The 17,175-nt window shown below is 37.7% G+C and overlaps 1 pseudogene; it reads right to left on the bottom strand.

The window, feature by feature from the left end:
- Window positions 1-320: 320 nt before the first annotated feature.
- Window positions 321-17,175, bottom strand: part of LOC127670670 (vomeronasal type-2 receptor 116-like) — a 34,150-nt pseudogene continuing 17,295 nt past the window's right edge.

The following is a 17,175-nucleotide window of genomic DNA, read 5'->3' as shown; positions in this document are numbered from 1 at the left end:
CAATAGGAAAAATTAATAATTTAAGTCAGTGGAAACAATAAGAGCTCATGCAATCATATCTCAATGTTATGATTGTTTTCAAAAGGGTTTTCTAAAGTTATATTACAAATGTTTACTTATTTTGGGGACTGGAAATGCACTAGTCCAACTTCAGAAAATCGATTCCTTACTTCATCATGGAGTTCCCAGGAATTAAGCTCAGAATATAATATCTGGTGAGAAGAAGCCATACCCACAAAGCCATCACAGGAAAAACATGTGACCTAATATGTTATGGTCAGATCTGTAGAGATCCAGTGAAATTCAGTTTAGATGAAGAATCATGTGAACTGTGTTTTAAGTAAATATTTGCCCCTGTGGTGTCTTTCATCCCTGGTATGAGGAAGTGTGTTTAATTCTGGCCTAAACAAAACAATATAGCACTTAGGGAAAAAGATTACAATTAGAATGCTTGCACTTGAAGCCAGGATAGAGAACATTTCCATGGCTACCCTGACCTTCCCAGTGGTGCTGTGGTAGACAGGGAGGAATGTGACCCATACACTGCAGAACACAAGCATGCTGAAAGCCATGGACTTGGATTCATTAAATGTGTCAGGAAGGTTCCTGGACAAGAAAGCCATGAGGTAACTACCCAAGGCCATGACTCCCAGGTAGGCCAGAGCAGAGTGGAAGGCAACAGCTGAGCCCTTGTTGCAAAGAATGATGATGTGTCCCTGTTCAGAGTGAGCATCCATGTCAATAAAGGGAGGGGATGTTCCCAGCCATATGCCAGAGAGAAGTACTTGTATCAGAGTGCAAGCTGGAATGACACACTTAGGGACCTGTGATATCTGCAACCATCTGATCTTTCTTCCTGGAGCTGTAACCTTGAAGGCCATAACTACAGTGATGGTTTTGGCCAACACAGTGGATAGAGTCACTGTGAACAGAAGTCCAAACACATTCTGTTGCAGGATACATGTGGCTGTGTTTGGAAGACCAAGGAAGAGCAATGGACAGAGGAAACAGTGGGTCAGAATGATGAGCAGGATGTAACTGAGAGATCTGTTATTGGCCTTCACTACTGGAGTGTCTCTGTGGTTTACAAAAACCCCAATAACAAGAGCTGTGAGACTAGAAAATCCAAGGGACACGAGTGTGAGTCCCTTCCCCAAGGGATCATCATAGGCCAGAAAGGTGACAGTTTTCTCCAGGCAGTGTGTCTTCTCTGCATTTGCATAATGAGTTTCTGGACAGTGCACACACTGATCCATACCTGGTGGAAATGAAGTTGATCATGAATGCATGGTCAAGTTTCCCTTGATCCTAATACATTTTATGCTTCAAACTCATTGGATCGTTATTACAACCATGTTCCCTTGTCACTTTTGGTATGGAGATATGAGTATTCTAAAGTGAATAATCACACAAGGTAAGGTTTATACTCCTTTCGAAAAACCCCATGAAGAGTATCCTTTTCTGGAGAAAAGGGTATTTTTCACATTATACATTATAAATATATCACTGAGGAAACCATGCAGGAACTGAAGGTAGAATAAGGAGGTAAGAACTGAAGGTGAGTCCACTGGGGTGTGGTGCTGCCTGACCTGCCTCTACTATTTTCCCTGACCTGATTTGTTATGTAGCTTATGATCACCTCCTCAGAGCTGCACCAACCCAGTGAGGCAGCGCAGCCCACAACAACCACTAAACATGAGGATGTATAAAACTTTTTGCTACACTCCAGCCCTTCAAAGGATTTTCAATTGTGGTTTTCTTTTATTACATAAATCTTGATTGTGTCAAATTGACAATGAAAACACCCATAAAATCTCATACCTAGAGCCGATTTATTTTAGTTGTATATTGAAGTATTCTTATTTTTTTGCTTTTTACCTCTCTTTTATTTATATTTTCTAATACAGTTGAAGCATATATTTTCAAACTAGAAAATACCAAATTACATGGCAATAACTAATTCAATTTTTATGCCAGTTCTCAAAAATATTTCTAAATTTCCAATAGAAGATGCGAAATCAATTTTGAAATAAACATTTTTCATTGAATTTCTTATGTAAAATGATTTTTTAGTCTGGGATATATGACACAAATTCATTTTTATTTATAAATTTTTTTCAGTTTGAAAATATTTTCTTCTCATGTGATGTTGGTTGGAAACTACTAAATATGTCTTCAAACCATTCCTTATCTTTCCCCAGCCCCTTTCATTTTTGATGGAAGGAAGTTCTCACAGGTATTATAGTGAATATATGGATGTTTGGGAAAAGTTAGTAGGCCTTTTCTCTTTTAACTACTACTGGGTTCTGTGATGGAATTAAGGGTAGAGTAGGGGATGTAAATTCCTTTTCAAATTGAGATAATTTCGTGGCTATTAGTTTACTGTTTTGGAAAACTTTTTGAAAGATTTTCAGGAAAACAACTACTTAATAGCTAAATTTATGTTTTCTTTGTTCCACCAGAATAGATTTTAAGAACTAAATCTTTGTGAATAAAACTCAGAGGAGAAAAATAAATGCTCCTAATATTATTTAATCACATATTTCTTGTCACAAATAACTTTCCGTATTTTTGTAAAGGCTTTATTTCAAAAACTATTTTAGTTTCACTTCTCCTTAAAAGATACAGAAAGACTACATTTACTTCTTTTTACACTCAGTTCTGTATTTGTGTATCTATCTTATGCTTTCTTGAACTCTCCTGTCAAATAGTTAACATTTTCTCAATGTGACTATTCATGCTAATGTAACAATTTTACATAAATCTGTTCTGCTACGTTGTTAGATTATATTTGTTGCTGTGTTATACTAGCTTTTAATATTATATCTTATAAACAATATTCATTAATTTATGGCAACTGATCTATAAGACAAAATTTATTTCGTATAAGGCATATGGTTTGTCTTGAAATATATGTTTATTATATTTCCCTGTATTCAAATTCCTTTGATCAGTAATTTCTTTAACTTTTGAGTGTTCAACATATATGTAGCTGTATTTTTAATCAATGCAATCTGATACTGTGATGAAGGTCTAAACCTTAATTCTATTCCATCCCTCCAAATGTACATATCTCTAAAGTGTCTGAACTTCAGTCTGTAATAAAAAAAAGCATTTTGGGGAGACAGTTGAAGTGGTCCTTCTACAACCACATTAAATTCATAAGTGAAATTTATATGTCTTCAATCTGCATACAGGAACTATAACCGAATTAACAGGCAATTAGGTAGTCTATATGTAGCGGAGAAATACCTTATATAAAAAATTTTACAGTCAAATAATGGAAATTAATAGATGAGGAAATATAATTATCCAGAAATCTGCACCAGACTTCTATTCTCCCACTACATCTCAGCCCAGGTACATCAAGCCTGTTGATCCAGAACCAAAACATTTAGATTTCTTTCCTTCTCTAATGGTCCCTGCCCAAAAAACTTTGTCAGGCATGGCTCTGAGGAGATCGTCCCTGCCAGATATAAAATTTTCTGCCAAGTCTCTTGCCATCTTTTTAAGACCTGCTATTCCAGAACCATATAGCCCCAAATTATACACCAGGGGACTATCACACCAAGATCACGGTGGTTAACCATCATCCCAATATATATCATAACAGGAACATGCAGTGACTAAAACATCTAGATTGCTGTAGGAGTTCTCTAGTGGAGTTTTTTGGGTCACTTAGGTAGACTATCATGTCATCTGCAAATAATGATAGTTTAACTTCTTCCTTTCCAATTTGTATCCCTTTGACCTCCTTATGTTGTCGAATTATTTATTGTTTTATTATTTAAAATAAAAAAAAAACATCTAGATGCCTAAAGGCATGAAACGAACTCAAACACAAAATTCAATAATTTTATGACACCAACAGGGCAAACTTACTCTACAACAGCAAGCCCTGCAAATCTTAACACAACTGAACCACGGTGCCCTTAAATCCAGTGTTATGAAGATGATAGAGGCCATTAAAGAGGAAAGGAATAAAATGCTTAAAAAAGAAAAGGAAAACACAATCAGACAAATATAGGACTTTACAGCGGAAACAAATAAATCTCTTAAAGTAATAGCAGAAACTACAGTTAACCAGGGAAATAAGTAAAGCTGTTCAGGAAATGAAAGTGGAAATAGAAGCCAGAATGAAAATACAAACTGAGGGTAAACTGCAGATGGAAAACCTAAAGAAGCTTACAGAACAACAAATGCAAGGATCACCAATAAGATGAAAGGATGTAGGAGAGAATCTCAGGCATACAAAAATAGAAACTGGCACATCAGTAAAAGAAAATGTTAACGCTAAAATATCCCTGAAACAAAATAGCCAAGAAATCTGGAATACAAGGAAAACAAGTAACCTTAGAATGATCGGAATAGTAGAAGGTAAAGAGTCCCAGATCCCAGGGTGAGAAAGTATTTTCAACAAAATTATATTAGAAAAAATCACAATGTAAAGAGAGAAATACCTATAAACATAAAAGATGCTTGTGTAACACAAAATAGAGTGGGCCAGAAAAGTCCTCCCTCAACAAAATAATGAAAATGCAGAATGTAGAGGACTAAGAAAGACTAAGCACTGAGGGAAAAGACCAGGTATCATTCCATGGCAGACCTGTTAGAATTGTGCATTTTCAATAGATTCTCTAAAAACTGAAGGGCCTGGACAGATATCTTAAAACCTATGAAAACATCACACATGCCAACCTAGAGTCCTATAACCAGCAAAACTGTCAATCACAATAGATGGAGTAAACAACCATAATTCAAGACAAGTCTGGATTTAAACAATATTTATCCAAAAATCCATTCATAAAACAAAATGCTAGAAGGAAAACTCCAACAGAAAGATGATAGCTAATTTGAAGGAAACACAAGAAATAGGTAATTCCATACAAGGAAAATCAATTTAAACACACACAAACCCATATACACACAACACCAACATCAAATAATAGGGATGAACAAACACTGAACATTAATATTTCTCACCATCTATGGATTTTCAATTTCTCAATAAATGACACAGACTAACAGAACAAGTACAAAAACAGGAACTATCTGTACTGGCTGGTTTTGTGTGTCAACATGACACAGGTTGGACTTACCAAAAAGACAGGTGCTTCATTTGAGAAAATGGCTCCATGAGATACAGCTGTGGGGCATTTCCTCAATTAGTGATTACAGGGAAGGGCCCCTTGTCAGTGTTGCCATCCCTGGGCTGGTAGTCTTGCTTTCCATAAGAAAGCAGGCCGAGAAAGCCAGGGATGCTAGTCCAAAAGTAACATCCCTCCATGGCCTCTGCATCAGCTCCTGCTTCCTGACCTGCTTGAGTTCCAGTCCTTACTTCCTTTAGTGATGAACAGCAATGTGGAAGTGTAAGCTGAATAAACCCTTTCCTCCCCAACTTCCTTCATGGTCATGATGTTTGTGCAGAAATAGAAACCCTGACTAAGATGCTTTCATTTTGCTGTATAAAACAAACAACTCAGCAATACCAATAGACATTACCTTAGAGTAAGTTCTGAAACAAATTTCCAGGACAAAAATCCCTAGAAGTAAGCTGAAATAATCATTCTTATACTTATTAAAATAAACTTCCAACTAAAATTAATAAAAGGAGATGGGAATGGATAATTCATACTCAGCAAAGGAAAAATCTACTAAGATGATATTTCAATTCTCAACATGCATGCCTCCAGTTCAAAGGCATGAACATTTGTAAATGAAACATTGATAAAGCTTGAACCACATGTCAAACTCTGATCATTATTAGTGGTTAATTTCAACGCCCTGTTTTCACCAATTGACATGTTATTTAGTCAGAAACTAAACAGAGAAATAACAAAACTTATAGACATTATGAATTAAATGCACTTAAAAGGCATCTAGAGAATATTTCACACAAACATAAAAGAATATACTGTCTTCTCAGCACCTAGTGGATTCTTCCCCCCAATATTTACCAGATAATCAGTCACAAAGCATCCTTCATGGATACAAGAAAATTGAAACATCATTTTTTCTGTTATGAGAGAACCTTGGAGGAAATTTGGCTTTCAACAACAGAAATACCATGAAACCTAAACACTCATGAAAACTGAAGAACTCATTACTCAATGATCTCTGGATTAGGGGAGAAATAAAGAAATTTTTAGATTTCAATAAAAACAAAGCACAGCAAACCCAAATTCTTGGGAAACAGTAAAAATAGTTCTAAGAGGAAGGATCATTACACTGAGTGTCTTTATAAAGAATTTAATTTGAAAATTCTCAAAAGAGTAATTTAAACATATATGTGAGAGCTCTAGAAAAATGAAATACAAGGAAGAGGAGGCAAGAAGAGGAAATAATCAAATCAGGGCTGAAATCAATCAGTTAGAGCAAAAGGAATAAAATTAATCAATGAAGACAAGAACTAGTTCATCGAGAAAATCAATAAGATAGACAAAACCTCACCATATTAACTACATAGCAATCGTATCAAAATAAATAAAACCCACACTTGAGAATTCTTTGTTTAGCTCTGTACCCCATTGTTAATAGGTTTCTTTTGTTCTCTGGAATCTAACTTCTTAAATTCTTTGTGTACATTGGATATTAGACCTCTACCAGATATCCGGTTGGTAAAGATCTTTTCTCAATTTGTTGGTTGCCATTGTGTTTGTTCTATTGACAGTGTCCTTTGTCTTACAGAAACTTTGTAATTTTATGAAGTCCCATTTGCCAATTCTTTATCTTAGAGCATAAGTCACTGGTGCTCTGTTCAGGGAATTTTCCCCTGTGTCCATGTGCTCGAGGCTCTTCCACACTTCCTCTTCTATTAGTTTCAGTGGATCTGGTTTTATGTAGAGGTCCTTGATCCAATTGAACTTGAGCTTTGTACAAGGAGATAATAATGGATCAATTTGCATTCTTCTGCAAGCTGATCACCAGTTAAACCATAACCATTTGATGAAATGATAATCTTTTTCTCACTGGATGGTTTTACCTACTTTGTCAAACATCAAGTGACCATAGGTGTGTTGTTTCATTTCTGGGTCTTCAATTCCATTGCACTGATCTACCAGTCTGTCACTGTACCAGTTTACCATTCACTTTTTAAACACTGTTGCTCTGTAGTACAGTTTGAGGTCCAGGATGCTGGATTCCCACAGAAGTTCTTTTATTTTTGAGAATCATTTTTACTATCCTGGGTTTTTTGTTATGCCAGATGAATTTGAGAATTGCTCTTTCTAACTCTGAAAAATTGAGTTGAAATTTGGATGGGGACAGCATTTAATCTGTATATTGCTTTTGACAAGATGGTCATTTTTACTATATTAATCCTGCCAATCCACAAGCATGGGAGATCTTTCCATCTTCTGAGGTCTTCTTCAATTTCTTTCTTCAGTGACTTGAAGTTCTTGTCATACAGATCTTTGACTTGTTTGGTTAGAGTCACATCACGATACTTTATATTGTTGGTGATTACTGTGTAGGATGTTATTTTTGTAATTTCTTTCTCTTACTGAGAAACACCTAAAGAAATGTTCAAGATCCTTAGTCATCAGGGAAATGCAAATCAAAACAACCCTGAATTTCTGCCTCACCCCAGTAAGAATGGCTAAGATCAAAAACTCAAGTGACAGCAGGTGCTGGCAAGGATGTGGAGAAAGAGGAACACCCCCCCCCCACTGCTGGTGGGACTGCAAGCTGGTACAACCACTCTGAAGTCAGTTTGCTGTTTCCTCAGAAAATTGGACATAGTATTACCTGATGACCCAGCTTTACCACTGCTGGGCATATACCCAGATGATTCTCAAACATGTAATAAGGACACATGCTTCACTATGTTCATAGCAGCCAGAAGCTGGGAAGAACCTACATGTTCCTCAACACTGGAATGGATACAGAAAATGTGGTACATTTACACAATAGAATACACTATTCAGCTATTAAAAACAATGAATTTATTAATTTTGAAATTCTTAGGGAAATGAATGGAAGCAGAAGATATCATCCCAAGTGAGATAACCCAATCACAAAAGAACACACATGGTATGTGCTCACTGATAAGTGGATATTAGCCTAGACGCTCAGAATACCTAAGATACAATTCCCAGACCAAACAAAGCTCAAGAAGAAGGAACACCAAAGTATGAATACTTTGGTCCTTCTTAGAAGGGGGCACAAAGTGACCATGGGAGGAGATAAAGAGACCAAGTGTGAGCAGAGCCTGAATGAAAGACCTTCCAGAGAGAGATGCCCCACAGAGAGATCAATCCCATATATAGTCACCAAACCCAATCACTATTGTGGATGCCAACAAGCACTTGCTGACAGTAGCCCGAAATAGCTGTCTCTTGAGAGGCTCTGCCAGTACCTGACAAATGCAGAGGTAGATGATCTCAGAAAACCACTGAACTGATCATAAGGTCTCCAATGGAGGACCTAGAGAAAGGACACAAGGATCTGAAGGAACTTGTAGCCCCATAGGAGAAACAACAATATGAACCAATCAGAACACCCCAGAGCTCCCAGGGACTAAACCACCAACCAAAGAGTACACATGGAGGAACCCATGGTTCCTGCTTCGTATGTAGCAGAGGATGGCCTTGTTGGACATCAAAGGGAGGAGAGTCCCTTGGTCCTGAGAAGATTCGATGCCTCAGTATAGGAGAATGCCAGGACAAGGAAGCATGAGTGTGTAGGTTGGTGAGCAGGGGGAGGGGTGATGGAATAGGGCGTTTTCAGAGGGGAAAGGGGATAACGTTTGAAATGTAAGTAAAGAAAGCATCTAATCAAACATAAATAACTATATATAAATAAATAAAATCAGAAATGAAAAGGTAGGCAAAAACACAGACAAGAAAAAAAAAGTGTTAGCTTAATGCAAAGTTTATACTCCACAAAACTGGAAACGTTTAATGAACTGGTTGAATTTCTAAACAAATTCCACACTTACTAAAGTTAAGTCAAGATCAGGTATACAACTATCTATAAAACCCTAAAAAAAAAAAAGAGAGAAGCAGTCATGAAATGTCTCTTGATTAAAAATACCCTAGAAAATTGGAATACCCAAAACATAATCCACACATCAAATGATGTGCTAGAAGAATGTAGGAGTGGCCCCTAGTTCTGGAAAGACTCAGTGTAGCAGTATATGGCAAAACCAGAACAGGGAATTGGGAAGGGGTGGATGGGAGAACAGGGGAAGGGAATAGGGCTTATGGGACTTTTGGGTAGTGGGGGACCAGAAAAGGGGAAATCATTTGAAATGTAAATAAAAAATATATCAAATGAAAAATACCCAGGGCCAAGTGGTTTTATTACAGAATTCTCCCAGACTTTTAAAGGAGAGCTAAAACCAATGCTTCACGGATTATCCCACCAAATAGAAGCAGGAGCACTGCCAAACTCATTTTATGAGTCCACCGTCAAACTGATACACAAATTTCACAGACTCAACAAAGAAAGATAATTTTGGACCTATTTCACTTATGCATATTGATGCAGAAATACTAGAATATATCTATAAAAATCAAAACTCACAAACCAATTGCAAGAACACATCAAAAATGTCATACACCTTAACTCAGTAGGATTCATCCCTGAGATCCAAAGATGGTTCAATACATGAAAATCCTTCTGCCTGATTCACCATATAAAAAAACTGAAGAATAAAAAACATAATGATCATCTCATTAAATGCTGAAGGAAGCATTATGAAAATGTGATACCAATTCATTCAAAAAAAGGAACCTCCTAGCTTGACAGAGCACTGGAAATCCCAACAAGCAGCAGAAAGAGTCAGATGCAGATATTTGCACCTAACCAATAGACAGAAGCAGCTGACCCCTGTTGTTGAACTAGAGAAGGTTGAAAGAAGCTGAGGAGAAGAGCGATCCTGTAGGAGGACCAGCAGTCTCAATTAATCTGGACTTATGTGATGCTTCGATCACTGGACCACCAAACAGGCAGCATATACTAGCTCCCAATACACATACAGTAGAGGACTGATGGGTCAGTGTTCCGAGATGATACACCTAACCATCAAGAGACTGGAGACCTCAGGGAGTTTAGAGGTCAGGCAGGGTGGGGGTCTGGACCTCCATGTGGAGACAGAGGGTGTGAAGGAAGTATGAGATGTTGAACAGTTGGTGAGTAGATGGGGGTGAATAAAATATGGAGTGTAAAAAATTAATTAAAAGAAAGAAAATGTGACATCAATTCATTTTTAAAGTATTTGAAAAATCAGGGATATATGTCAAATATTTAAATTTGACACAACCAACATACTGAAAGCCAGTAGCTAATATCAAATTAAATGGACAGAAACTTAGTTAATTCCACTAAGATCAGGGACAAGACAATGTTGCCCACTCTCACTAATCTATTCAATACAGAGGTTGAAGTAGTAGCTGGAACAGTCAGAGAACTAAAACAGATCAAGTGGCTACAAATTAGAAAGAAAGAAGTCAAAGTATTGCTTTTGACAGATAATATGATAATAAACATAAATAACTCCAAAAATTCTACCAGAGAACACCTACAACTGATGAATACTCGGGGAGTAGGGGCCCAGAAAAGGGGAAATCATTCAAAATGTAAATAAAAAATATATCGAATAAAATAAAAAAATAATAAAAAATGAAAAAAGAAATAATAATAAAAGAAATATTAAAAATCACAAAAAAGTGGCTGAATACAAAATTAACATTAAAAAATGCCATACTCCTTCTTTACACAAATGATAAATGAGCTGAGAAAGAAATTAGGGAAACAGATTACTTAACAATATTTACAAATAATATAAATATCTTCATGTAATTCTAGCCATGCAACTGCAAACCTATAAGAAATTATCTTAAAATCACTGAAGAAAACATTGAGAAAGCTATCAGAATATCGAAAGATCTCTTATGCCCTTGAAATCAAAATTAGCATAATGTAAATGATTACCAAACCAAAAGTAATCTACATATTCAATCCGATTCCCATCAAAATTACAATACAATTCTTTACAGACATTGAAATAGTAATCTTAACTTTATATGGAAAAACAAAATCCCAGCATCACTAAGGGAATCCTGAAATATAATAGAATTTTTGGAGGTTCTATTATAACCCCATCCTTGACCTTAAGTAATAGTAATAAAATCTGCATGATACTAGTCTAGGAACAAACAGATTGATCAATGGAATCAATCCTCAAAGCCACATGCCTACAGACACTTAAATTTCTGACAAAAACCCAAAATTATACAATGGGGAAAAGAGAAAGCATCTAAATAATAGTGGTGAGCTAATGGGATGTCTTATGTAGAGGAATGAAAATAGATGTATATCTATCACCCTGCACAAAACTTCAAGTGAAGTTGATCAAAGACGTTAGCATAAAGACTCCAGAGAACCAGGTAATGCTATTAAAATGGAATACAGAGCTAAGAAAAGACTTTCCAAATACGGAATCTCAAGTGGCTTAGAAGCTCCTAGTGAATTGTTCAACATTCTTATTCATCAGGGAAATGTAAATCAAAATGACCCTCAGATTCCACCACACACCCTTTAGAATAACTAAAATCAAACTCTCAGGTGACAGCAAATGCTGGTAAGGATGTGGAGAAAGAGGCAAACTCTTCTATTGCTGGTGGGAATGGAAGCTGGTAAAACCACTCTTGAAATCAGTGTGAAAGTTTCTCAGAAAATTGTAAATAGTACTACCTGAGGATCCAGTTACACCACTCCTGGGCATATATCCAAAAGATGCTCCAATATGATCATATCAGCCTTTTTTATAATAGCCAGAACTTGAAACAACCCAGATGCCCATCAATGAAAGAATGGATACAATACTTATCATGCAAATACACAATGGACTGCTATTTAGCTATTAGAAATGGCAACTTTGAGTTTTGCATTCAAATGGATGGAAGTAGAAAATACCATCCTCACTGAAAATGTTGAGCAGCAAAAGAACATGAAACATATGTACTACTCTCTCATAGTGATGTGGCTATTAGGCAAAAGGCTTGAAATACCCACCATACAGTGAACAAACTATGAAGATCAAGCTGAAAGAAGACCAAATTGTGGATCCTTCAGTCCTACTTAGAAGATGGAAGAAAATAATAATGGGAGCTAGAGGGAGAAAATTGGTTAACAGAGCCGAGGATGAGGGGAGAAGAGGGGCAGGATACAATTCACAGACTAAATGAAGCTCAAGAGGAAGGAAGAACAAATTATGGATACTCTAGTCCTTCTTAGTAGGGGGAACTAAATACCCACAGGAGGAGATACAAAGTCAAAGTGTAGATCAGAGACTGAGGGAGAGATAAACCAGAGACTGCTCCAACTAGGGATCCATCTCATATACAAAAACCTGGAGACTATTGTGGATGCCAACAAGTGCTTGCTGATAGGAGCCTGATATAGCTGTCACCTGGGAGCCTCTGCCAGTGATTGACAAATACAGAGGTGGATGCTCTCAGCCAACCATTGAACTGAGCAAAATGGACGAGCTAGAGAAGAGACCCAAGGAGCTGAAGGGGTTGCAGCACCATAGAAAGAACAACAATATGAACCACCCAGCTCCCCCAGAGCTCCCAGGGACTAAACCATCAACCATAGAGTACACATGGAGGGACGCATGGCTCCAGATATATATGAAGCAGAGGATGGCCTTGTTGGACATCAAAGGGAGGAGAGGCCCTTGGTCCTGAGAAAGCTAGATGCCCCAGTATAGGGGAACCCCAAGACAGGGAAGTGAGAGTCCGTGGAATGGTGAGCAGGGGGAGGGGGATGAGTTAGGGGATTTTCAAGGGGAAATCAGGAATGGGGACGACATTTGAAATGTAAATAAAGAATATAACTAATAACAATAAAAGTGCTTGCTCAGAGGAGCCAGATACAGGTGTCTACTGACAGAGCCTGAGAAATACAGATGGGGATGCTCACAGCCAACCGCTGGACTGAGAACAAGAATCCCAATGGAGGAGTTAGACAAAGGCCTGCAGGAGCTGAAGGGGTTGCAACTCCATAGGAAGAACAGTATCAACCAACCAGAACACATGGAGAGAACCATGGGTACAGCTGCATATGCACAAGAAGATTACCTTATCTGGCATCAGTGGAGGGGAGCCCTTTAGTCCTGTGGAGGGTGGATGACCCTGTGGTGGAGAATGCTAGGGCTGTGAAGTAGGAAGGTGTTGTGTGGGTGGGGGTGGCATCATCATAGAAGCAGGAGGGATGGGATTGGGGGTTTGCTGAGGGCAAAACAAGAAGGGAGATAATATTTAAAATGTAAACAAATAAAACAAACAATAAAAAATGTTAAAGAAAGAGCATAGACTTAAAGATTTAGTTGCGATTCTGAAGTAATGTAATTGCCACATAGTTCTCTTGTCTAATTTTTTTCATTACTTAGTTTTGTCAGTGCACCGTAGAGAGGATGTAAAACCCTCTGAGAGACTTGTCCTTCACCTGTCTCATTGGAAATCTCATTGTCTGGGCAGGGACTGCAGTCAAAGCAACAGGTAGGCCTTCCCTCCAGGACAACTTTCCTGAATCCAGGGCTGCAGCTCTCACTGCAGACAGACCGAGGAATCTGAAAAATATTTAATACAAGATACAAAATGCTTAGCTCCTAATCAGTGCCCAAGTACATATTTTATAATGGAAGGTGTATTAATTAAAATTTATTTTTAAAAACGTACAAACTTGCTGTTTTACCCCACTTGGCTATTTAATGAAAAGTGGAAATGAAGTTTGGCCAGCAACAGCCATCGCTTTCCTCCTCCTGAATGTGGACAGAATCTGCCCAGTTTCCTCAAATCACTGCTGTCCTGATTCCCTGCCATGATGAACTTCACCCTCCAACTGTGATGTTCTGAAGAGAATCCTACTTTCCTCGCATTGGTTTTGTTACCATTTTTCCAAGATGAGACTTAAAAATAAAAGAACATCCTCTCAGTTTGTTGTGTGTCTGCCAAAGGCTTAAAAGCAAAGGCCACCTGAAAACTGACTGTGACTGCCTTTCTAGTTGTCTTAGTTGTGGTTTCTATTGTGCTCAAACAGCATACCAAAAGCAAACTGAGGACAGACATGTTTCTCATCAATGGAAATAAGGACAGGAGTTAAAGCAGAAAACTGGAAAATTAATAGAAATGGAGAACGTGCAGTATTTCTGTTTACTATCCTGCTAATCATGGGTTTCTTACCCATGATTCTTAAACAACTAAGGACCACCTGACACCACTCCATTTTATGTGTCATTGTGAGGTAATTTTTTCACTAATTGTTTTATTCAATTTCCATATAGGATGCTGCCCCTCCCGGTCCACACCCTAACAGTCCTCCCCCTCCCCAACTCTGCTGAGAGGGTGTGGGCCCCCTGGATTTATTGCCACTCTGCCACATCATGTCTCTACAGGATTAGCCTCATACTCTCCCACTCTGGCCAAGGAAGGCAGCTAAGTTGTGGAGTGAGTCCCACAGATAGCTTAAGGACAGCCCCCACTTCAGCTATTTGGAACCAACATGGAGTTTGAGCTGCACATCTACTACATATTTTGAGGGTGTTGAGACTATGTCTATCTCATGTATGGCCTTTGATTGGTGGATTATTTGTCAGAGCCCCCAAGGTTTGAGGTTACTAGACTCTTGGTCTTCCTGTGCAGTTCCTAAACTATTCTGGGCCTCAGTCCTTCCATAAGAGACCCTTAGCTCTGTCCAGTGTTAGGCTGTGGATCTCTTCATCTGTGTCTGTCTGCTGCTGGGTGAAGCATCTTAGAGGACACTTGTGCTAGGTCTTTTTCTGCAAGCATAAAAATATCATTAACTGTTTCAGGGACTGAGTATTGCCCCAGGATGGATCTCAAATTGGGCCAATTATTGGTTGGCCATTCTATCAATCTCTCTTCCATCCTTGCATTTCTTTTAAACAGGACAGATTTGGGGTCGAAATTTTTGTGTCTGTGTTGTTGTCCTTATCCCCCCAAGGCAGGACCAGCATGGCTATAGGAGTTGTTTGTCCTCTTCATGTTACACATCTCCACACATCTGCTATTTTTCTCAGCTATGGTCACCCGAATTTTCTACTGGTACCCTTCCTAAAGCGATGACTCTGACACTTCCTTGTGACTCCCCCAAACCCTATACTGATGGCAGCTACAGACTGCCTTTCATTCTCCTAACTCTCCCAACACCTGATACTGAGACCACCATTCCCTACCACCTTCCCTCTCACACCCAGTTCCTCCCTCACTCTACCCATTATGACCGTTTCAAACCACTTCTAAGAGAGATTCATATATCCTCGCTTCAGTATCCTGCTTTGTTTAGCTTCATTGGGTCTGTGGATTGAATCAGGGCTAATATATACTTTATGACTAATGTTGTCTCAAGAGTTTGCAAATACTGTGCATGCCTTTTGGGTCTGGGTTACCTCATTGGGGAGGATATTTTCTAGTTCCATCCATTTTCCTTGAAAATTTATAATGGCCGAGTGTTTTAATAGCTGAATAGTAGACCACTATGTGAATGAACCACATTTTCTGAATCTATTTTTTCATTGAGGCCTATCTGGGTTGTTTCCAGTTTCTGGCTATTATGAACAAGGTTACTATAAAGATAGGAGAGCAAGTGTCTTTCTGATATGGTAGAGCAGTTTTGGTTATATGCCCAGGAGCAGTATATATACACGTCTTCACGTAGTACTATTTACAGTTTTCTGAGAAAATGCCACATTGTTTTCCTGTGTGATTGTACAAGTTTGCAATCTCACCAGAAACGGAGGAGTGCTGCCCTTTCTCTATATCCTTACTACCATATGCTATCTCTTGAGCTTTTCTTTTTATCTTAGCCATTTTGATTGGTGTAAGATGATTTCTCAGGGTCATTTTCACTTGCATTTCCCTGATGACTAGGGTTGTTGAACATTTCTTTAACTGCTTCTAAGACATTCAAGGCTACCCTTTGGGAATTCTCTATTTAGATCTTTACCACATTTTAAAAATTTTGTTATTAGCTTTTCAAATTAAGGAATCTAATTTCTTGAATTACTTATTATTTAGAATATTTGGCTTCTACTGAATGTAATGTTAATGAAGATCTTTTCACAGTCTATCAGCTGCAATTTTTGTCCTATTGATAATGTCCTTTGCCTTATGGAAGTGTTTCAGGTTCAGTTATCAATGGTTTCATGATCCGTCCAGGAAATTGTCTTCTCTGCCAATGGGTTCAAAACTATTTCCCACTTTCTCTTCTATTAGACTCTGTGTATCTTGGTATTATGTTGAGGTTTTTGAAGCACTTGGTCTTGGGTGTCCTCAGAGTGATAAATATTGTTCTATTTGCATTCTTCTACAAGCATATATTCAGTGGGAGAGACATCATTTGTTGAAGATGCTTTCTTTTTTCCATTGTAAGGTTTGGCTTCTGTAAAAATCAAGTCTCCGTAAATGTACTACAGGGAACTGATTTCATTCCACCGATCAACTACTTTCATTTTATAGGAAACCATAAAGGTTTTATACCATTGCTCAGTATTACATTTTGAGGGCAAGGATGGTGATTTCTCCAGAAGTTCTTTTATTGTTCAGGTTCATTTAGCTATCCTTGGTTTTTGTTTTTCCATATGAAATTGAGAATTGCTCTTTGAAGGTCTGTAAATAATTGTCTGAGAATTTTCATAGTAATTACACTGTATCTGTAAATTCCTTTATGAAATTTGTAAAATTTAGGGAACACTCTAAATTTCCAATGTTCACTAGGTTAATCAAATTCATCCATGAGGATGAAAGAGGTTTCCATCTTCTGACATCTTATTCAGTTTATTTCTTCAAGGACTTGAATTTGTTTTCATACATGTCTTTGATTTCCTTTGTTAGAGTTACACCAAAATAGTTTACATTATTTGTGGTTATTATTGGTAAGGGTGTTTTTTCACTAATTTTTTTTCTAATCCCATTTTTTTAATAAATTAGGGAAATATCTCCCATATTAATGGTCCCTCACACTACCATGTTTTATGATAATACTCGACAGGTTTTCCTTGATGAAAGAAGTTCAGAAATACTATGTATACTAAGATTCCTCTTCTCAGGGAAGTTCAATTTATGTTATTTTGAAAAAAATTTTACCTTGGACTCTGGAAGTTAATGTAAACAGCCTGATATCTCTTTTGTTACAATGATGTCAGAA

The sequence above is a fragment of the Apodemus sylvaticus genome, chromosome 20 (genome assembly GCF_947179515.1).
Source record: "Apodemus sylvaticus chromosome 20, mApoSyl1.1, whole genome shotgun sequence".
In the NCBI taxonomy this organism is placed as follows: Eukaryota; Metazoa; Chordata; class Mammalia; order Rodentia; family Muridae; genus Apodemus; species Apodemus sylvaticus.
Note: the sequence above shows the minus strand (reverse complement) of the source record. Positions and strands in the feature narration are given on the sequence as shown.